Genomic DNA, 23,022 nt, shown 5'->3' with positions numbered 1-23,022 from the left:
TTCAGGTGCACCATGTTGCTGCCCAGCACTGGGTGGTTGCGATGGGCTCCTGTACACACTTGGCTGGAGCAAAGTCACTGCTGCCAGGGTGCCAGTGGACTCGGGTCCAGCTAGTCTTGCACCTGGGACTGCTGGTGCCAGGGCGATGGGGTGGGAGAGCCCACGGGAGCAGGCTTCTCCTTGGGGGGTGGCAGCAGCAGCAGCTGCCCCAGGGGCTGGCGGTGCTTCTCTGGCATCACCCGTGGCTGTGTTTCAGCCTTGCTCGCTTCCATCGCGTGACCCGAGCTTGCCGCTGGTGAGCAGCGGTGGGGCCGTGAGGTTGCTGGTACCCCTGGAGGGTCACACGTCTTTCCCCCACACTTGGGAGCTGCATGGCCAGGGGATGAGCAGGCCAAACACTGCAGGCAGAGCGGGAGAGGGGAGCAAACAGATCAGAGGGTGAAAGTGCCACCGGTGAATTTGCAGCAGTGCAATTAGAGCTAACCTTGGCATGCACTTGTCAGCCTTTCCTTTGAACTCTCTCCCCCAGCGGCTTTCCTGAGATCTAGAGATTTATTGGCTCTGCTGTTTGCCATCCTGATAAGTTGCAGTGAGGTTTTGCAGAGTGGTTAATAGAAACCCAGCAAAGGCTGTGGAAGAGCCTTTCCTGAGCATCAGGAATTCCTGTGCCCTTCTGTGGGCAGGTCCCATCCTTTAGCAGGGCATGGGAAGCACCTGGGGGTGCTGGGGAGTGCAAGGGTCCAAGCCCAGCCATGCCTGTGGGTAGTGGGGCTGGCCATCATGTGTGGGGGGCTTAGCAACCTGCCTGCCCAGGAGCAACTGGAGGGAAGTGGCTCTGCTGGAGCTGGGCAGGGTGGGGATGCGTGTCCTGCTGCGGGACGCCAGTCCCTTGCCTGCTGACCTAGAAACAGTGAAGTATCATGCGAGACTCATGGATGCTCTGCCACAAGTGCAGTGATCCTGTCTCTCTTCACAAGTGGAGATGGCGTTGGGAGAGGGCAGTCTTCCTTGCTCTTGCCCTTGCTATGCGCGCTTTCCCAATTCGCTGCAGGAATCAGATGGGCTTTTGCCGACTAAGAGGCGTTAAACAGCTCTAAATACTCTTCACGCTGCAATATCTCCACCACAGCGTTTAATTGAGTGCCACAGAAATGCCTATAAATAAATGTAATATGCCTGTGCCAGTACCCTCCTACAGCATCTCGGAGCTTGCAAGAAAGTCGACGAGTGTCTTGTGCTCAGGCTGCAGCTCCTGCCCTCCTGCTCCTGCCCTTTTATCCCTTTTCCCCCATCTGAGAGCAAGAGGGTCCAGCCCTGCGTGGGTGCTCCCCTATGCTGGCTGGTGCTGCCTGTCCCTGCCTGCCCCTCTGCAAGGCCATGGCTTTTTTGTGCAGCTGGCAGGTGAGCTGTCACGGCCACCCTGGTGTGGCACAGGCCATGTCCCTTTGATGCCTGGTGCTGCTCAGCCACGTATCCCAAGGACCAGGGACCCCAGGGACATCAAGCTGCTCAGTGGTGATGCTGTCCTGCTAGGATGCAGCTTCAGGAGTGGGTATGGGGGGGTGTCTGGAGCAACAGCCCAGTCCTGGGCTGCAGGGCCCATCGGAATGGGACTGGGAAGCTCCTTGCAGGTGTCCCCACTAATGCTGTTGTCCCTGGGGTCTCTGCATCCCCAGGCGCTGGGGCTGGGTGCTGCATCCATCTGCACCCTGGCGTCAGTCAGCAACAGTGAGGAACAAATGCAAGTGTGGCAAATGAGAGAGCAGAGGGAAAAGTATGGAGCATTTCACAGCTGCTTATGCTGTTCCTGCATCTGTATTTGTGTCCAGATTCCTTTGTGATTGGAGACTTGTATACACCAAAATAGATGGATTTCCCACCAGACTGCTTTAAATCTCTGGCAGATCAGACTTCGAGTCCAAGTAGACAAAATGTGTGTGTTGTGCTTTATCTGTTGCAAGAGGTACTTTTTGGTTGCTGGTATGTGGTGCTGTCTCTTGAGAAGTGCTGCTGAATTCTTTCCACGTTCCTCTTCCCAGAGCCTTTATTAGAGAGAATAAACAATGAGCTTAAGGAAAGGGAGGAGCGGGCAGCGGGCTGCCCCTTGTGACCAGCACAGCTGCTGCGGGGAGCGCTGGGTGCCCGGGATGCTGGTGCCACAGGGTGCCCCTGCCATGTGGTCACTTCCCTTGGCTGTGGCTGCAGGGCAGGGGATGGAGCTGGATGTGTGCAACGGGGCTGCCCCCGTTGGCACCCCTGGGTGGGCTGCTCCGGGCAGGTGCTGGGGCGGCTGTGGGGTCCTTGGGACACCCTTGCGCTGGGCCCCCTCTCTTTGCAAGGGAGCCTTGAGGCCTTGCTTAGGATCCTCAGCCAACTGAGATCCCTAAATAGGATCCTCAGACTTGTCATTTGACTGCCTCTTCAGTGCTGATGAGCCACTCTGATGTTACTATTTAAAATCCTAATTGCTTTAATCAGCTCGCCTTTAGCCGCAGCGGAGTCCAGGGGCTGAGAGCTCTCCTGCTCCCCTTCTGCCTGCAGCCCCCCACTCTCCAGGCGCAGCTGCAGCCCGGGCACGGTGCGGGGACCCGGCACCCCATGGCTCTGCGCCGCCGGCACGGGCTGCTGGCAGGGCTGGCTGCGGGGCTGGCAGGCTGGTGGGATGGCAGTGGGACTGCTGCGGAGCTGAGTGTGGGTCTCCTGGGAGGGGGAGTACAAGGACTTTAACAGACGAGGAGAAAAGGAGCTGCTGTTACCATGGGCTGAAAGATGCCAGCACTTTAATGAGCTGGGAATTCCCTGCATCCTCTCCTGCAGGTCCCTGTGCTGTGCGCACCTTTATCACCATTAATTCCCCTCCAGGGTAAAATCACATCTGTCTGGTGGGACCAAGAGCAGGACCCTGTCCTGCTCCACATCCCCACGCAGCCAGCCTCCAGGAGAAGAGGGACACGTCCCAGCCTGCAGCTGCAGCTTCTCTCGTGGTGGTGGCGGGTGGGCTGCAGCCAGCCCCATCCCTGGGTTTGCTGCCCTCCTGCACTTAGCTTGGCTCCTCTGAGTGCAGCCTTGGGGTGTTTCTCCATCCAGGCAGGCTGTATGGCATGGGGGCTTGGGGGCAGAGCTCTCCTGGGGGCTGCACTTGCAGCCAGGCTCGCTGGGATGGGTGGGAGAGTGCTGGATTAAAATAGCACGGCGCTTCCCCAGCTAGGGAGCCTTGCAGCAGGAGCCACGCGGTGAAAAGACACCCACGCGGCTGCGCCGAGGAGGAGGATGCTGCTGATCAGCGCCTGGCACTGGCTTTGCTGGGCAGGGGTGGAGGGGCAGGAGATGAGGAGACCCAAATCTGTGGGTGCAGTGCTGCTGCTGAGGGACGCCCCTCCCCACCTTCGTTGCCCCTCTCCATTTCTCCTTGGAGGTGTGCAGGTGCAGGGTGATCCCCCAGGCCTGCTTCCCTTTCTCAGCTCGAGGCTTTGTGGCTGCTAAAAGCCAGGCTGGGCGGGAAGGGTAGTTTGCCCCTTGCCAGGAGGGAGCTGTCAGGAAAGGGATGGGGGGGGACTGGGGTGTTCCGTGTTGGCAGGGGCCGGCAGCCTGCAGGCAGGCTGCGAGGAAATGAGCAGGAAGCTGCCCACTGCGGCCGGTGATGCCGACTTCCCTGCTGGGGCTGGCAGGCGCTCTGCTGCGGCTCCTCCTCGTTCGCCAAGCCTGGCGGTGTGGAAGGCATTTGCGAGGGGACGGTGCTGGCACCCTGGGTGTGAGCACCAGCTCTCAGGGACAGGCTGCCCCTCGCCTTCTGTCGTGCTGTAACTGGGCTTCTCTGGGGCGATGTGTCCCACCTGCAGCCCCTCCGCCAGTGCCAAGCTGGTCCCAGTCCTTATCCCACTGGGTCATGGGCACATGGCTGCTCCAGCCTCCACGCCGGCCTCCCACCTCTGCCTCATGCTGGATATGGGGGCAGAGCAGTGTCCCTCGGCCCTGGGAGCGCCCATCCCTTGGGGCGGCTCGGTGCCTCCCTTACCCAGCCCTCACCAGCTTGCCGCTGGTGTGCTCGGTGATGAGTAGTGCAGGGGCTGGATGGGCAACATGCGGCAGTGGCCCTGGGGCTGCGTTGTCCCAGAATATCTCTGGATGAGCAGAAGGCCTCATACAGTGGATTGTACAACTCACAGTAGACTTCCCAGGGCGCGAGGACATCTCCACATTTATTCAAGGACATCCCTTCTCAATTAAATCCCAGCCTTGGCTAAATAAATGGGCTGCTGAGATCAAAGGTTTTTTTTTTTTTCCCCCACTCTTTTTTTTAATTTTTTTTTTTTCCCTAAATCATTGAAAAGGTGCACTGGAGGGAGAGTGGTGTGTTTGGCTTCCATTTGCCTGGTGGGGAGGAGAAACCTCCATTAAATTCACGTAAAGGCATTTGCCTGCGTTAATGTGGAACTGGTGGATTGTTTGTAAGTGTTGGTTCCAGGGTGATGGCCCTGGGAGGCCACGGTGGCTGTGGATGAGCCCGTCAGCATGGGATTGCATGGTGGTGTGGGGTTGCCCATCGTGCACCCAGCGATGTGCAGCCAATTGCCGCTTCACTGCAGCCTCAGCCCCAAAGTGCGGCACCCACCAGCACTGTGCTGGGGCCTGTGGCGGCACAGGGGGAGCTGCAGCCCCTCAGAGTGATGCCCCATCCCTCCCCAGGTGGCTGCAGATCTGGCCCCAGGACAGGTCCCTGTGGAGCTGGGGGCCAGCACTGACCCCTTGCCTGGGGGGTTGGGGGTCTGGGGGTTTGGCCCCTTCCTGGCCACGTGCGGGGGCTGGAGCCCACGTGTCTCCCTGCTCCACCTTGTGCTCCTCAGGGATTGATGGTGTCATTAAAGCATCAGGTTGGCGTACGGCCGGCCCCGCTGCAGGCCAGGATTTATGGTGGAATCTGCCTCGGGGAAGGTTTTATCGCAGCCGTTAAACCGCCGAGCGTGCCGAACGAGCGAGCGCCTGGGGGCGGCTGGGCAGGGACCAGCCTTGTTTACTGCTGGTGCAGTGAGGGTCTGCTCTCGCAATCATCGTTAATGATGGGGTCAGTTTTCTGGAGACCCCTCGGATGGGGGGCAGTGCTGGGATCCCCCCCAGCTGCAAGGGGATGTGATGGGATGCTGCAGCTGCACGGGGGCAGCCATCCTTGTGCAGGCAGGAGAGGCTGAAGTGCTGCTTGTTTGGACAGTGAAGCCCAGGGCTGTGGCTGTGGAGGAGCCTCTGCGGCTGGGGTGGGCACTGGGGCTGTGCCGAGCATGGCAGTTACCTGCTGCCGGTGTCGCTGGCACCGCACTCTCTTCTGCCGCTGGCCACGGCCCAGACAGCCACACTGAGGCAGTGCGGTGCCCTTCCTTCCCATGGTCATCCTCACACCCCAGAGCCTCTCCCTGATATCACTCTTGGCTGTCACCCAGGCTTTGTCCTTCCCCCCACCCCGCAGCCCCCAGTAAGCACTGGAGCCCCCTGGGAGACGGGAGGATGTGCCAGGGCGAAGACCCCGTGCAGCACCATGGAGGTGTACACCGCGTCGGCATGCCCATGCTTGCAGCAGGCACTGTGGGACCATGCTCGGTGGGGACCCCCAGCCCTGACCCCGCAGGGCCAGCCCTTCCTGTGGGGGCAGCCCCAGCCCTGCTGTGGGGCATTAGGCTGCTTTTTCTGGGGGTGCCATTTGGCCACGTGTAGTCCCGGGTCCAGGGGCTGGGTACAATCCTCACAGCTGCCCCGGGGGTCTGCGTGGGCCTGACCTCCTCCTGCTCCCTCTGTCACGGATCCGTCTGTTAAGAAATCGATCCCTTTGCCACCAGCCCTGTCTCCTTTTTCCTTTTAAATGGTGTCACTCTTCTATTTCCTGGCCTCTAATAGATTTTTATATAATCACTACAGTGCACTTTTAAAGAGCGATAGATCACGTTCATTGCTTTTCCCCGTGATTAATTTCCCATAATAGTCCTCTGTAACACCAAGGCAAAGAGAGAAGAGAGAAGAAAACCCCCACATTATCCACTTTGTGCTCAGAGTATAAATGAATTAGATTTAATTTTTGTTTAATTGTTTCCATAGCTCAGCCTCTGCTAACTTTGCAGGATAATTTATTTTGCAGTCTTGGGGAAAAGAAGGGAAGAAAGTCTCTGCAGCCAAGCGGTCTGCCTGTGGATAGTGGTTAATTACAGCTGATAGCCTTATCTGCTTGTAATTACTGGAGTTGCGTTGGGCATGCTCCTGCTGGCGGCTCCTCTTTGCAGGCCCAGGGTTGATCATGGATGAGCAGTGCAGGGCCGGAGCTGTGGGTGAGCCAGGAAGGGGTGAGCTGGGGATGTGGGGTGTTCTAATGCATTTTCACATCAAAAAAGTGTGGGGGTCCAGGCCCCAGCTGAGGAGCTGCTTGGCTTGGGGTGGGTAGCAGTGAGACCCACGGCTCAGGCTGGGCTTATCCCCACAGAGGAAGTGGCACATGTCCTGAGTGCTGGCATGACTCTGCCTGGTGCGGAGGTGGCCATGGCACCCCTGGGACAGGACTTGGTGGCCAGGTGACACCACCAGTGTGGGCAGAGCCGGAGGAGGAACCAGGAGGGCGGTGAGGCATCAGGCTGTCCCAGTGTGGGGCTGCTGTGGAGCAGGTCTGGGTGCTGGGGGGCTGCTGTAGGGCAGGGCTGGACTCCCTGCCTTGTGCTGTGAGCAGCCCTGATGGGATGGGAGGTTAGGGGCATGGTCCTGTGGGACACCCTGGCCCCACAGCTCTGCAGACCGTGGGAGCAGACCAGTGACTGGCATCCTGGGGTGACAAGTAGCCAGGGTGAGGGGAGTTGACTCTGGCCGCTTAGTTTTTGGAATAGCTCGTCAAGGGAAGCATTTCGTGGGGAAGATGTAAGCTCCCTGCGCCACAGCCGCAGCAGCGGGGGCTCTCCTGGCTTGGCTGGGTCTTGAGCATCCTGCCCCGGCCAGGCACATGAGAACAGGCAGGGATCTGGCAGTGTTGCTTCCTGCCCACATGCTGCTGCCTCTTGTGCCAGGGAGCTCTCCCAGAGGATCTTATCTCTGATCTGTGGGTCTGAGCTGGTGCTCTCCTCTCCATGCACAGAGTCCTTGGGCTTCCCGGGAATTGTGTCCTACTTCCCCCTACCCTGTGCCAGTGCCTGGGTAGGGGCCATGCCGGCAGCAAGGAGAGGAGGCTCTGGGAATCACTGCCTGGTATCCAGCATCCTCCCCTCTGATGGCCCCTGGCTGCTGGAGCCTGGTCCCATCCTGCCCCAGTGGGAGTGTGGGAAGACCAGCTGGACGGAGCCACTGCATGTCCTCCTCGCCCAGCTCACCCATTAATCACTGACTGCAGGGGCATCCGGCCCCTGCTTAAAATGCACTGGCAGTGCCGAGGTGAGAGCAGGAGCTTGAGAGAGCCTCTGCTAATCTGCTCCCTCGGAGACGGGCTACCTTCGGCCTGTTAATCAGTTGCAGTAATTACAATCCCAACTTTACATGTGGAATGCTAATTAAAGGACGGGACACAGGGACCTGCAGCCTGGCAGTGAGTGGTGTGCCTGGCGGTGAGGGGTCAGGCCAGGCTGGAGGCTGCAGGGGGGTAACCCCTGTGCCCCTGGGCTCATCTGCTTCCCCTCCCTGCAGCTGGGGCAGGCACCGAGCAGGGGACTGGCAGTGATGCTGGGCAGAGGACCGGCTGGCTCCAATTGCTGGCCATTAGCATTGCCTCTGCTCTGTGGTTCCCTGAATGGTGGCTGCTGCTTGCCTCTAAAATTTCTTTGCTGATGTGCATTGCAAGATTTGGTGGGGAAATGGGACATTGCAGATGGGGCTCCGATGCCTTCCCTGCTGCCTTCCCTGGCTCTGTCCTCCCCATAGGGGAGGACATAAGGACCCTGAGCCACCCCTTCTCTGGGATGAGCAGCCTACCTCCCTCTGCATCTTTGTCCTGTGCTCCAGCCTCTGACCATCACTGTGGCCTTCTGCCAGACTTGCTCCAGTGTATTAATCGCCCCTGCACTGGGGGGCCCAAAGCTGGACACAGGCTCCAGATGTGGCTTTGTGGGGGGTGATGGCAGGGCCAGCTGGGGACATGCTGCTGGCTCATCCCTCTGCCGTCAGCAGTGTGCTCCTGCCTGGCCGGCCATGGGTAGCTCTGCTCTGGGGACAGGGCTCGGTGTTTTCTTTCCTGAACTTCATGAGGTTCCCCCTGCGTGGCAGCTCCACTCCCCGAAATACCTGCCCTTGCTGCAGGGTGGGAGATCCTCGCTCTCTGTCCCACGCTGGAGCCCTGCACTGCTCTTGCTGCAGCTTCAGCCCTCAGCAGGGTGCTCATGGCTGTGGGCAGAGTCGGCAGATGCTGGTGTGTGGGCAGCTAAAGCCCAGGGTGCAGAGCCCTGGTGCTCTGCCTGGTCCCTGCCTCTGCAGAGCCCCGTGCCGTGATGCTTTGAGAAGCACCCGCCTGACCAGCACTGAGCCGCAGTAGTCCCTTCCCTGTCCCCGAGGAATACGGCATGCCGTCAGCCTGCGGCCCCTCCAGCTCCGCTGCATCCGTGCCCTTGGCAGTGCTCGCCTGTCCCGGGGGGCTGGGGAGCCCTGTCGTGCCGGGGCTTTGGAGGGGATTATGTGAGCCGCCAGGACGGCTGAGAGCTCGGGTGCGAGGCCTGAGCAGATCCCGGGCTGAGCGCCTGCTGAGCCTGGAGGTGATGGATGCTCCTCACTCATCCCTGCAGTGTGCCCAGGCCTCATTAGGTGCAAGTGTTTTGCGGAGGAGGAATGGTGGGGAGAGCCTTGCTGGCAGCCGGCGGAGGTGGGGATCAGCCTCTGCCGCGGCTGGGGGAGTCATTAAAACCCCGGTCAGTAGCAGCCGGGGAGTGGCACTGAGCAATCTGCCGGGGCGTTAGTGCCCTGGATTATTGCTGCGAGCAGCTGAAGGAGAGCAGAGAAGAGGCGTGAGCTGAGAGGAATGACAAAGAGGGGAAGGAGAGGAAGAAGCCCTGGAGGAGGAGGGGGGGGGGGGGGGGGGGGAGGCTGGATCAGTGCCGCAGGCAGTGCGGGGTGCTCTAGCATCGATGCTTTGCTGTCCCAGCAGCTGCCAGGTCTCCGCTCCCTGAGCAGGGTGCAGTGTCCTGGTGTGTGTCCTGTTGGCCCTGGGCGCCCTGTCCTTTGGCAGCCCCCTCCCCTTGGTCCCTGGGGCTGCTGGGCTCCTTTCACGTGTTGCTTTTGTTTTCCCCACAGAGAGGTGGAGTTGCCGGGTCACTCCTGATCTCTTACTGTCGTTTTCCCATGGGGTCTTAACCAGGTTCACTAGAGCTCTTCTGTCTCTTCGTCCACACTGGTCATAAATCTGGGGCTTGTCTCACGGGGCTTTGGGCTGTTGCCAGTCTTCAGATGATCCAGCATCTCAAAATGAGGAATGCTTCTCCTGGCATTTCTAACTCCCTCCCATCACCGGCAGCATTGGAAAGGGCAGGGGGGAGGATGCATGCGCTGCGGCAGCTGGCTCTAAAGGCAGTGCTGGGAACCGTGCATCCGTGAGGCGGCCAGGAGGGCTGGTGAGGTGCAGAGCTCTTGAGGTGCACGCACCGGTGCTTGGTTGGGTCTGGAGGGTGCCATAATCCCACTCGCCTGTCCTGGAGCCTTTGCTGCCGAGAAGCCTCGGCAGCATGAATACCACGCCAAGGTAAGAGAACAAGGGGCTGGCACTTCTCAGAGCAGAGCTCTGTGCCAGGCGGGCTGGCCTTCCACTGCCATGGCATAGGTGGGCACCAGGGCTGGCAATGCGCCTGTGTTTTGCCAGCGCAGCCAACTCATGCTGTGCTGGGGCCGCAGCTGGCAGGCAAACCCAGAAAGTTGCTGAAGCTCTTAGAGGAGCAGCACTGGTGGTTGGCATTGCTCCAAGAGAAGCTGTGTTGTGTATTTGCTCTCCTGGTTTGGGATCAAAGATGATCCCTCAGGACCTTGCTGGCCCAGAGCAGCAGGACTGCAGTCCTGTCTCTGGCTGCGCATGTGTGGGATGGTGTTGAAGCCACCAGCATGCCTAGGCTAAGTGTGGCAGCCACCCCGTGGGACAGCTGAGGGTCAAGAGCCCACCTCGAGCCAGAATGAGGGATTCCCATGTTCCCTGGTGCCTGGCCCTGTGGGATTTCCAGCAGCTGATCATGGGGCAGATTCTCTAAAATATAGCCAGTGAGTAGCTGATGGTGAGGGACAGGGTTTAAGATGCTTAAGGAGAGGAGAAGTGGGATGGATCTGATGAGCACATCCCCGGGTAGCCAAGTGTCACCTTGAGAGCCCTGTGTGTGTGCAGGCAGGGGCAGGGCAGAGGTGCAGGCATGGCTCCACGGATGGGCAGGCTGCTGGAATTGGGAACGTTCACAGGCAGCTTGCGTGGCTTAGCAGGCTGCATGCTAACACGCCTCTGCTTGTGCTGTGGAGGGCAACGCCGGCAGAGCTCGGGTCCTCCTGCCTCTCCCCACCAGGACAGCGGTGCAGTGTGGTCCCAAGCCCTTGGTGTGGGGGCTGAGGGCTGGGGGGTCTGGGAGCAGGCAAATTGGTGGGCTTGCCAGGGGGGGTAGCTCAGGTCTTTGCCACCAGTTTCCCATCACTGGTGGCATTGGGAAGGGCAGGGGGGAGGAATGCGTGCACTGCCAGGTGGCTTAGCCCTTTCTGGCCTAAGGTGTGGTCTGTCCCTCTTCCTTCTCCTTGCCCCACCGGGCAGGTGGTGTTGCGGGCAGTGAAGCCAGCCAATGCTGCCCACAGCTCTCCCGGAGTGATGCCTGACCAAAGCCCAGCAGAAGCAAGACAGGTCTCGCCTTGCTTGTATCTTGGGCCTTCTGTATGGTGGCATTTTGGTCTTGTAGTACCTTCTACCCTCTGCCAGGGGCTGTGGCACCGGTGCACTAGACTGGATCTCCTTCCATGGCTGTGGGCACCACGTGTTCCCACTTGCCGTGTGCGGTGGAGTCCTGGGGCAGCTCCTCTTCTGAGCTCTGGAGGTGATGCTCCAAGCTGAGCTACATCTCTCCACTCTGCTCTCAGGAGGAGATCCTATGTGCAATCTGGAGTTGTAGACCTTAAAAGAGCAGAAGCACCAAATTTGTCTTTGCAGTTTATCCAACTTTATTTGCATTTGGCTTCAAATAGCTGCTCCCAGGGAGCTGCCTGCTGCACCAGCTGCTTGTGGTGGAGGCCTGGGAGAGCCTGGAAGAGCTCATCGTGTGGACCACCACTGTCCCTTTATGCTGTGCAGATCTGCTGTCATCTCTCTGATTGATCCCTGCCAGCCTCATGAAGCAGCCCTTTTCCTCCCTTCTTGGAGCTCCTGGGATCTGCTCCGTGGTCTCTCTCCCCCTTGTTCCTCAGGTACCATTTTGCAGCTATATTTTGGTCACATGGGAGGTGGCTTGTGGAGGTTGTAGCGCTGGTCCCAGAGCTTCCATCGACACAGATCCCACTTCAGGATACCTTCATCCTTCTGTGCTAGAAAGTGCTGGCGTTTCTCCATGCAGCTACTTTCTCCTGGCAAAGCACCAGCTGGATCACCGGGAGAGACACACTGAGGCGTTCCCCGTGCTTCCTCTGTGTGTGCCCCAGCTGGTGGCTGGGTCCCTCTTGCTGGATGTGGAAGCCTCCTGTCACCTCCCTTGGTCTCCCTTCTCCGATGGCAGGCTGCCTGTGGAGGTCCCGCAGATGTGCCCCCTCGGTGCCCTGAAAACTCCCCCTGTGCTGGGGATGGAGCCAGGGACCCACGGAGAGCTCACAGGGGCACGGCTGTCACCCTGCAGCTTTTTTTTGTCTCTCTTCCCTCCTACCCACACCCTACCCCAGGAGCTGTCCTTAGCATCAGTTTGGGCCATGAAAACCAGCCTGGCAGGGGGGTGGGAGGGTTTGGCTCCCACAGCCCATAAGAGCCCACACTCCACTGAGCCCCTTTTTGTACAAACTCCTTGAAATTGCACTGGGTGATGCCCCGGCAGGACCATGGGGCCATGGGCTGTGGGTAACCGGGTCCAGGAGAGCTGGGCAGACTCTCCTGCCCACCTGGAGGTGGACAGGGGAACAGAGACACCATTTCATCAGCCTCCCACTGGAGCAGAGCTGAGCTGGGGAACCAGCAGCTTGGCAGGCAGGGCTGTAGTGTGCCCAGCCCGGGGCTTCGGGGCTGCAGCATGTGGGACCAGCACCACCGTGGTCTCCCCCTGCATGGCTGTCCCACCGGTGGGCTGGTGCTGTGGGGTGGCCAGTGTGGGAGCTGGTGGCACTGGTGGTGTTACATGGCAGAGCACAACCCTGTGTCCTGGGCAGTCCCTTTCTGAAGCAGTACCAGATGCTTTCTGTGCGGTTTTTCGATTTCATTCATTTTAGGGATTAATTAACGTTTCTCCTCCCTTCCTCCTTCTCCCCAGTTACATACAGCTGCACATGGATTTTAGGGTCGTGCTTGTTTACATCAGTTATATTTACATTAATGGCTGTTTAAGGAAAAACAGCAGAAGACCTGTAAAAACAAATGTTCTTTGTGTCCCACAACCAGCACTGCTGCCCTGTTGGGGTGCAGGCTCCTGAGGTGGGTGCCCTGGACAGCCCCTGCTCAGCTGCCGTGGTGGGTATGGAGACCTCCGCCATGGGCATGGGTGGCTTCCAGCATCCATTGGATACTGGCTCAGAGGCATTCTCCGATGTGTGCGAGGAGCAGTGCCCTGAGATGGGTGGGTGGGTTTTGTGGGTTTTGACCCCTTGGTCCTGTGCCCCAGCAGCAGCAGGAGCAGCTGCTGAGCAGCCAGGTTGGCCTCATGTGTTTGCCGGGGATAAATCCCCATCGCAGGGCAGGGCTGCTGCTAAAACCTGCCTCTGCCAGGGCGGGCAGCGGGTTTGTTCTCTTTCATCAGGAGGTTGGATGGGGGAGAGCATTTAAGAAGAAGAAAGAGAAAGGGGAGGGAGGAAGTATAATTATTTTTTCAAATGGCTTTCAGCTGCTGGATGCCTTTAAAGTTCCCTTTGTGTTCCCGCGGGTCAGGCTGGGCAAAGCCTGGCCCGGAGCGGCATGGCGCCGGCTGCCTTTGTCGGCGTGTCTGTGGTCTCGGTTATTAGCCAGGATACCAAGACCCAGAACCTCAGATCTTCTGTGCGGCTGGTGGGAGAAATAAGCAGAGCTGCCTTATCACGCTCATTTAACTGGTTAATACATCTTCAGAGCAAATAATGCAGTCTGTGGGTGAATTGCTTAACCAACCTCATTACTATTGTGCATTTAGCAGCTTGGAGGAAGATAATACCTTTCAGGTTTGACCCAATTTTAGTTTTTGTTGTCATAACCATGGAAAATCGACCTTCAGAGACCCTCAGCAGTGAGCCTGAATAGGAAGTGATTTACAGCAAAAGTGCTGTGCGGAATACTTAATGCACTTGTGCAGAAAAACAGACTGCAACCATCGTCCTGACATCCCTGTCCCCCCTCAGCAGGTGCTGCCCATGCTTATGCCGCCCCGGCTTCTGGGCATGCGCTGCCCGAGTGTGGTCCATGTGGGATGGGGGCCATGGCAGCTCGGCTGTGCCGCTGCTTTGCATCGCCTGCATGATGCCGTGCTTTCCTCCCCACGGCTCTCCCCGAGTGAGCTGGAGTGGGGCTGGTGTGGCACCCGTTTCCCTGGGTGCGGATGAGCTGCCAGCCATCACCGCTGGTGCTGGTGCTGCTCGCTGGGGCGGTGTGGGTCCCCTGATGCTGGGGCCTGTCACCGCTGCCCATGCCAGAGGAGCAGGGTGCATTGCAAAGCAGTTGTTGGGCTTGGTGGGAGCTGTGCCTCAGCCCCTGGGGTTCCCAGGGCTGCCCCTGGGGAGCTGGCAGCCCTGCCTCAACCCCTGGTCTGACTGCTGCAGGTGGGTGCTGAAGCATCCCGGCTGCTCACAGCCACGATGCTGCCTCCAAGCATCAGGGGACAAATAAAAAGGTAGAGGGTGATGTTCCTAACTGCAAAATTGAAAAAAAAATTGCAGGAGGGCTGTATAGCTGTGAAGCCTGAGGGGGTTGTGCCCCACAGGCTGCCTTCCCGGCTGGTGGGGGGAACTGGGAGTGGCTGATGGATCCCCTCCATCCTCCTTCCCACAGCTCCCTTGTGGCACTTTCCAGGACTGTTTTCTTCATCCTTTTGTTCAAGATGGTTTCTCTTTCCGCTTATTGCCTGTCTTTCCCTTCTTTCTTGGCTCTTTTATCTAATAGCAATGCACCTCTAGTACAGCAGGGTGCTTTACTAAGGCTGTGGTAACTCCTTGTTCTCTGGAGCTAGGCTAGGAAAATGCAGATTCTGCGAGCAAGGATGCATCGTGCTCCCCAAGCGCCTGGAGTTGCCTCCCCACTTTGCTCCTAACGAGCACTTCTGGCTCACTCAGCTGGCACCCACTTGCAGCCTGTTTAGGGCTTCTTGAGTGCTGCGGTGCACCCCACGGTGAGCATGCACCCCACAAGCAGTGTGCACTCCATGGGCACCTCTTGGTGCCTGTGCTCTCGGCCTGGCGGGTGCAGCCTGCTGGAGCCCAGCCATGCACGCTGCCGGGCAGCCTGGCCTTGGCTGGACTTTCCTCTCCCCACCACCACTTGCGGGTGCTCGGAGCTGCCAGCCTGTGGCTTTCCTGCAAGTGCCCTTCGTCTGCTTGGTTTGTACCGTGGGAGGCGGTGACAGCCCTGACGCCACGCCGGCAGCGTTCCCATGGGTGAGATGTCACCCGCGCCTGGTGGGGGTGGTTCCCATCCCTTTGGTTTTGTCTGTGGCAGGCAGAGACTTTCCCAGCTCCAGCAGCGGGGGTGCGTGGGACCTTCCTCTTGCTCAGATGGGGAGGAGGGTGGCAGGGAGGTGACAAGCCTTCCTCCCCTTTCCCTGAGGCAGCTGAGAGTGTGGCTTCACCACCCAAGTGTGGCTCTGTGCTGCTGCTGCCGCTGCGTGTGGGTAGTCCCCGCGGCGGCGCAGGATGCAGCTGACAGTGGAGCCTGGGGCCAGGGGAGCACAGGGAGCAGGGAATTGCCCACAGGGCACTGGCTCCCCCCAGCCCAAAGCACAGCAGGGGCTGCAGCCTGCTCCCACCGGGGGCTGTGGCCAGGAGCTGCGGCTGGTGGGGTCAGGGGTGCTGTGGGGATGCTGCAGCAGGGATGTGCTCTTCTCCTTCCTCTCCCTGGGACTGTGCTGGAGTGGGGGCATGGGGTGGGCAGCTAGTATTAGATTGCTTTAATTCTGCTATTTTGCAGCTAAAGGAGAATTTGCTCCCTCAGTGCAAGAGTTGAAACTCTTTAGCCTTCCTCTGTGTCACCTCTATGGCCATGGATACCTCCAGGTGTGATGTAAGTGAGACTCGGGGAAAAAATCCTCTTCTGTTCAGCATCAAAATCTTATTACCAAGTGCTGTGTTCTGCTGCACAGATATCAGGCTCGGCACAGATAAGTGGGAAATAGCTCCTGATCTGGGCTGGAGCAGGAGCTGTATCTTGGGCTGCACAGGCTCAGAGTGCTGCTTCAGTGCGCTTTTTGCTGAAAGAAAATTCCACTCCCCCCCTGCTCTGCAACCAAGGGAAAATCACTGCAGGTGTTGGCCTTCACAGCCCCCCCAGCTGTCCCCTCCAAGGGGGATTTCTCCATCGCCCCACTACCGTGGTGAAGCCTGACTAAGCAGGGCTGGGGCTGGGACCAAGCATCTTCCTGGGAGCATGGGGACAGCGGCAGGGTCTCGGTCTCCTGGAAGTGAGCAGGCTCAGCCCCAGTCCTGCACCCCACTGCAGCAGCAGCCACTGGGCTGGCCCTGGGATTGCGGATGCTGCGGGCAGCTGCCCTTATCATTCTGTCTCCTCCCCGGGGTTCTGCTGGCTTTGATAAAACCTCTTAGCCTTCCATGGGAAGGCTTGTAGATCTAATTGCAATGTTTTATTCTGTAGTAAAAGCCCAGTGGCTCCTGGGGGAGATGCCCCGTAGGGATTGGCAATCAGCTTTCACACCCTCCTGGGGCTGGACCGCTTTCCCTGCCGGGGAGGGGGGGATGTTGCAGGAGCGAGGGATGTTGCTGGGCCCCTGCTGGTCCCACACCAGCCCTGTCCCCTTGCTCACATGTGGGTTTGCTTTTGAAAATAGAAGGTGCTGAAAAAATATTACTGCATTCAGCTTGTTTTAGGGATGCTGTTGGGTTTTCCCTGTGTTTATTGTCTCCTGCATACGCTGTGTGTGCATGGGGGTTTTTTTGGTCTTGGATAAACCTGGCAAGATGAGTGTGGAAGCTGTAGCTGAATGAGTTTGTGCTGGAAATAAGGTGTTGGGGAGGAAACCTAGGGGTGCTGCCTGTGGTGCTGCCCAGTGCTGGGCTGAGGTTTGAGGAGAGGGCTCTTGCTTGATGAAGCCTCAGGGAAAATGATTGGAGAGTGAAGCTGGGCTCAGGGAGGAGCTGTCATTGCGGGGATTGTTGGGTGAAGTCCTTTGTGCTGTGTGGTGCAGGAACTCAGAGGAGATGATCCTTGTGTTCTTCCCAGCCCTCGTGCCCAGCTCCCTCACAAGCTTAAACACGGCTTGTGCCTCACGCACCTTGCTTTGGGCTGGCTCCCCTGGCGGTGCTGGGCTCACCGGCTGCCTTTCCCAGGGATGCGGCGTGCCTGACGCTGGCTTGGGCAGCAGCGAGGTGCCCATCCTGGCTGCCTGCTCTGTTCTCTGGCTGGCGGTGCATGCCAGGGCAGCCAGCAAAGCGGAGTGGGGGCTGCATTGGGGGTGAGCAGAGGGGAGATGCCTGCATGATGAAGAAGCCCTTCGGGAGCTTTTCTGAAGGTTTCTGGTAACATACAAATAACCCAAGGTGGGTAGAAGAGGGGCTGTGATGGCAACTGCCTTCAGGAGGGGACAGCAAGGGCACTCCTGCGCTGGGGGGGCTAGGGGATCGGGCTGTCACAGATCGACGTTAAAGGGGACTGGGCTGCGCGGTGTGAAGTGCTGAGCTGTGCTCTAGCTCTGTGTGCTTGTGCTAATCAGGAGCAAAGCCTAATGAGCAGGACTAATGAAGCAGAAGGGGAATTCCAGCAAGTTTGGGGAGGCTGGGGAGTTCCTGTGCTGTTCACCGTTTCTCTGGGGGTTTTCAGTAGTCTCTCCCCAAAAGCAGTGATGAGTGCCTGTCATGGGGATGGTGCCCACTCCTGGCAGCATGCTTGGCATGCCTGGGTTTCACAGCAGAGCCTGATGGCTGCATCCCAGGGCCAGGAGACTGCAGGCACCGGTCCCAGCATGTCTGCGTGCTCCAGCCTGCTCCTGGGGCCTGAGGGGCATGTGCCACCAGAGGTGTCCATCCCCAGTTGGCAGCCAGGGATGCTGGAGCCTGAAGACAGGAGATGGATGTCACCATGGGGCTAGGAAAGGGTGACAGTGTGGGGCTGAGAGCACCTGCTGATCATCAAGCCTCAAGCTACATGCCTGCCTGCTTTCTGCACCCGATTGAGATGGCCGCAGGAGGTTGCCCACCTGGCACCCCTGGCTGTCTCCTCTCTTAGGGGGCCAGGGAGCTGCAGGGGCAGATGTGTGCTGTGTTTGGGATCCCTCTGTCCATCTTCTTCTGCATCCTCCCCTGGCCAGCATCTGAGAGCCTCTGTGGGCTGCCCACAGGCTGCTTACTCTTGCTGCTTCCCCAGGGCTGCTGTGCTCCTGCACCACTGGGAAGTGGCATCCCTGCCTGGGCACTGTGCCACTTTGTTTGTGGGGATGCTGCTGGGATGGGTGTTTGGGGGATGATGGTGGCTTCGCATGGCCCCAGCCAGCAGCAGCCCCTGGGGATCACTACAGAACCGGCCTTGGGGGGGTCCCAGCTCCCTTTCTATTTCCCTCTTGGTTTTGGCTGATTTGAAGGCAGGAGGGTGATTCGTGAGCCACACCACTGCGGGCATTTTGGGTTTTTTCTCCTTCCTCTTCTTGCTTTTTAATGAGCCAACCTTGGAGGACCTTGAGAGATGTTCCTGCAGCTTTGCTGTGACTTATCTCCCGGCCTCTGCCCCCTATTCCGCTGAGGGGATAAATCTTGGCTCCCGGTGCAGAGCCGGCACGCTGAGCCCATCCCACCGCATGGTGCAGGCGTCATAACTCACGACGGGTGGGGGGGCTGCCTGGCGGAGGTCATGGGGTGGACATCGCCGCTCCACGCTGTGATGGATGGGCTGCCCAGGGGGAGCAGGGAAAAAAGTCCCATTACAATGGGGGACAAGCTGCTAAATTATCTCCCATTCAACCTGGGTGGGGGAAAACCAAACCAGACCTGCTGAGAGTGATGTGGGACTGCAGGCTGCCTCCGAGGAGCCTTTGCGGGGGGGAATGGTTGGGTCGGTGGGTATTTTTTCCCGTGGGAAGAAGGCTTTGCCTTTCCTTGTCTCCATCCCATGCACTCTGCTGAGGCTAGGGCTTGTGATCCTGGGGGTAGAAGACCAGCCTCAGTGTCCTGCATCAGTGCAGAGACCAGGACATGGTCCCACTGGGGACCCCTGAGTTGAGGAGCCTCTGTGCACCCCTTGCAGCCAAGCCCCATTCCCCAGGGCCAGACACGCTTCCCCCTCTCTGGGGGCTTTGTCAGTGGGCAGGGTCCTGCCTGCCAGGCTGCCTCTGTGCATGCCGGGCAGCTGGGCCACACTCCAAATCTGCTCTCCAGCCGTGAGATAATTGTGCTGTTAAAAGAGTGGGACAAGCAGCGTGTGAGTCCCTGGAAGCTGTGGTGTTCAGAGGCGCTGAGCTCTGCGGCGTCCTCCTCCGTTATTAGCAGCGATGCCTACGCAGGGACAGGACTGGAGCTTTTCCCTCTCTCTTTCAGGCTGAGAAGCTGCTGCTGTGAGACCCCAGCGGCTCTTCCTGACAGCTCTGGGGGGCGAAGGCGAGCGTGAGCTCCTGCCTACGACCGCAGCACAAGGTACCTGCTCTTGGCCTCCAGGTATGTTGCTCTCACTGAGCAGCCCAGGTAGGGGGGTGTGTGGAGAAAGTTTTGGTTGAGGATGAAGCTGCTGCTTCCCACGGGCCATGCCTGGCACACCAGCCCTCGATTCAGCCCATCATGTGCTTTGCACCAGCACTGGGTACAGATCCCATGCCCACCCATGGTGGCACAAGTACCTGAGGTCTGGGCTCTCGTGAGATGACCTGCCAAAGGGGAGCATTGTGGGGAGAAGCCACAGCTGCTCTGGTCCCTGTGGGATGGGGACGGGGGTCTAGTTCTGCCCCGTGGGCAGGGCTCCCCGCTGCTCTACGGGCATCGGTCCTGCCCATCTCCCTCCTGCTTGCTACAGGAGCATGGGGGTCCCGGAGCACGTGGGACCTTGGTGGTCCCTCTGCACAGGCAGGAGAGCATGCAAGTGTGATGCACGCACAGCCCCTGCAGAGGTACCAGCTCTGGGGAGCTGTGCATTGCTGCCTCGCAGTGCTGCTCGCTGCATGCCAGGTCCTCTGCTCTGCCCCAGTCCCAAGTGCCTGCTCAGAAATCATCAAATAGGGAGTGAGATTTTGAGCATCCTTGTCCCTCGGCTGGGGCAGAGGTCATCCTGAGCAGGGGATTAGAGAAGACTCGCCGCTGCAAGGAGGCCGTGCAGATGGATTTCCCTAGCTGCATTAATCAGTTTGAAGGCAGCAAAGGCAGCTGAGCTCTGTGTATCACCTTGAAGCTTTTTTTTGTCTTTTAGAAAACTTTGGGTGGATGTTATTGCTCATGAAAGCGAGGGGCTGATCATGCTGGGAAGGAGCAGGCGTAGTGTGGGCTGGCACTATTATGCAAGCTTCCCACATGCCGCTCTGCCAGTGCACTCCGTTCCAGAACAACAGCACGCGCCCGCGTGCCAGCCCCGAGCCCACCCCCGGGTCTGCCAGAGCACCGTGGTCCCACTCTGCCCACGTTGCCCTTGCTGTGGGCCCAGCCTGCGCTGCCCGCACCGCACTCCTGCAGAGAGACGTGAGCCCATCAGGTGGGCACGGACAGCGGGGCGAGGGGGATGCACAGTCTCATCCTGCCCACCTCTGCTGGAGGGTGAAGTCTGAGGCTGTGCCCTGAGCTGGTCGTGGGAAGAGGGTCTGTGTGGGGCTGCCCCACGGCACCGTGGTGTGCCAGAGCTGTCCTGTCATGAGCCCTGTCCGGAGCAGGGGCATAGGGAGTTTCTTCTGGGACCTTGCGGTGTGCTGGGGCATGTATTGGTCTCGGGCTGGGGCTGTGCTGCTTTTCGTGGGGGTTTGGAGTCAGGTTGTTACCTGGTGGTGACGTGCATCATGCCACTGTGTGGGGAGGGAGGAGCCCATCCTGGGGGGATGAACCTTGTCTGGCTGGGCTGGTGCAGCCGTGGCTGCCGGGACTGACTCTGGGCACTGGAGCAGAGGTGGGCTCGCTCATGCTCTTCCCCAGCCAGATTTTCTCCGTGCTGCATTCTTCTCTGCCCTTAAACCTCCCTCCTGAGAGCTGTCTCCCTCGCTGGGGCCTTGCAGGAAGGCTTTGGGTTGCTGGCTGTGAACTGCAAACAAGGGTGCTGATGGCATGCACAGGGCTTACTGGGGTGGTAGGGAGTAACCTGGGAGCACAGAAGAACACGCTGATGCAGAACCCCTGCGATGACTTTCCCCATCATCTCCAAAGCCGCCAGACCCCCCCGCCCCGGGAGGAGAGCGCTCCTTAAAGGAAGGCTTGAAGATGAGCAATGGAGAAACATCTGACAGGGGAGCCCTCGAGGCGCTTTTGTTCCAGTGAGTGGGAGTGCGAGATCCGCTCAGACATGAAAGGCTGCGCAGCTCCGTCCCCAAAGTCATGGCGAGGAGGAGGATGGGGGGTGTGCGGCTGCATGGGGAGGTCATCCTGGGAACAACTGGCACGGGGATCCCCACTCCCTCCCTCCCCTCTGAGCAAGTAAATTAGGTCACACTTGAAAGTCAGTTTCTTGGCTGTGGATTTAATTTAGCTTTTCCAGGCTAGTTATCATATAATAAATTCCAGGAGACTTATAGAAAACATGTCCAGGGAGGCTTAGCCAGTGTGTAACAAGATTTGTGCCTATTTCCTGCTGTCGAGCAGCTCCAGTGAGCGCAGTGCTGCCGGCAGTTGCGCAGGCAGGGCTGGCAGCCCCGCGGGAGCTCCCCGGGGAGAGGGGGTTGGCCCCTAGGGCCGGGCGGCCCCAGCTTTGGGGGCTGTCACCCCACGGCTCTGCGGGGCGCAGGAGTGTCCCAGACGCGATGTCCTCTGCCCCAGCTCCCTGACAGCAGCAGCCACTGCCATAAATCACCCAGGAGTGGGTGCATTCCCTGTGGCCGTTCATCACTTGTCTTCTCGCATCGGCTCGATGTGAGCAGTGTCAAGTGGGAGCCCGTCCCGGCGGTGCACGGTGTGCAAGCCGTGGGCAGGCGATGCCGGCAGCAGTGGCAGTGTGAGGATCAGAAGCCCAGGGCTCGGTGCCAGAGGGGAGCAATGTGGGGGACGGGGGGCCACTGGGTGCCTTTCTGCTTGAGGCAGGCAAAGTGTGCGGGACATCCCTGCCAGGGAGGACCTTGTGTCCTCTCTTCCCTTGCTCCCAGGCCACAGGTGGCTGTGAGACAGAGCTAAAATCTGCCACTCTTTGCTCTCCCTGCTGCTGGAGGCGGGTTTCCCACTGCTCTGGGAGAGGCCAGGAAGGGAAAAGCGCTTGGGTTTGTCGTGATTTATGATACTTGCAGCATGCCGGCAGCTAAGCGGCTGGGAGAGCGCTGGCTCGGCACAGAGGGCACTGCCAGCCGCGCTCCCCACTCTGTCTCTTGCTGCTAACGCCGCCCAATTAGTGTCTTATTAGTCACTCCGTGTGTTAAAGCATTAAGAACAATTAAGGGTGAGAAGAGTTTCCAGATGTAGTGGCAAGCACTGGAGCTGGGAGCTGGCAGCTCTGCTGGCTGCTCCCATATGGAAAGGATCTCACGCACAGCAGGGCTTGCTGCAGGATCATGGGGACCAGCCTGCGGGCACTGGGGCCAGCGTGGGGTCCTGGGGTCACTGAGGTGCGGGGAGCTGGTGGGCAACCCCACTGCGGTGCAGACCTGGGGGCAGCATCTGCCTCTGCCATCAGCGCCGCAGCCGAGGGCCTTGCAGAGGTGGAATAGAGCCATGGGGTCTGGTGGTGAAATAGCTGTGGGGATGCTTGCAGCCAGGGGCAGCAGCTAGGCACTGCTCCTGTCCCCTTGACAGAGGCGGCCGCGCTGCCCCGAGCGTGGGGGATGCAGCTCCAACCACCGCTTGAGTGCCTTGGACATGCTCCCCGTTATTAAGTTTGCAAATGAACTCAAGTCAAATATTTATTTATTGGCTGGGCTGGGTGTGAGTCAGAGTCCCTCCGCTCGGCTCCCAGCCGTTGTTGGCAGCCCTGTGCCACACCGTGCCTTTCCTGGCGAGAAAACGGGGCTGGGAAAGTGCCTGGCTGTGAGCAGCTACAGAAGTGCATCTGGGACACAGCGTGTGGGGGACAACCGCCTCAATAAAGATAGCGCCTGTGTTATGACACTTTGAAGCGCAGCAGAAGTAGCACAAGCAGAGACGAATGTGACTTCAGAGCCCGAGTGCAAGTGACTTCAGCTCCCCATAAATAGTCCCCAGGCGGTGCTGGAGGGAGGAGGCCTGAAGCAGCCAGTTCCTGGGGGCTGTTGTGGCGCTTCTGTGTCTGGTCCCCAGGCACAAGGTAAGTCACACCCCCACCACTGCACCTACCGTCACACCTCACCCCATTGCATTGGAAGGGGCCACCAGCCAGGGGCTGGGGAGGTGGCGGTGGCCTCTGGCAGGTGCAGGCGATGGGGCTGGCTGGGTGCCGTTCCCGTGCCGCTTGCCGGGCACGTACCTCCTCGCTCGTCTGCTGCCCAGGCAGTGACCTGCAACCAGCTTGTTGGCTTGAGCGAATGTATTTTATCTTGGCAGCCTCGGCATGTTTGCCTGCATGGGGTGGTTGTATTTATAGCTGTAGACTCCTCAGCACCAAACCCCTCGCCCTGTGGCTGGGGGCTCTGGGAGGTTTTCCCATCAGCTCCTGGAGGCTTTGGGTGCCCT

General features: G+C 59.2%; 1 protein-coding gene across 16 annotated transcripts in view; it reads left to right on the top strand.

Annotated features, from left to right (window-relative positions):
• The window catches only part of RBFOX3 (RNA binding fox-1 homolog 3), a 188,890-nt gene that overhangs the window by 66,710 nt on the left and 99,158 nt on the right, over positions 1-23,022 (top strand). For 11 of the 16 annotated variants that reach the window (XM_056346970.1, XM_056346961.1, XM_056346953.1 and 8 more), the window contains one exon: positions 18,805-18,921. The exons of the other annotated variants lie outside the window; for them this stretch is intronic. The gene's annotated coding sequence lies outside the window, so the exon portion shown is untranslated. The remainder of the gene's footprint in view (positions 1-18,804; positions 18,922-23,022) is intronic. 16 annotated transcript variants of the gene reach the window in all.

The sequence above is a fragment of the Falco biarmicus genome, chromosome 1 (assembly GCF_023638135.1).
Source record: "Falco biarmicus isolate bFalBia1 chromosome 1, bFalBia1.pri, whole genome shotgun sequence".
Classification (NCBI taxonomy): domain Eukaryota; kingdom Metazoa; phylum Chordata; class Aves; order Falconiformes; family Falconidae; genus Falco; species Falco biarmicus.
This window is presented reverse-complemented; position numbering and strand designations above follow the sequence as displayed.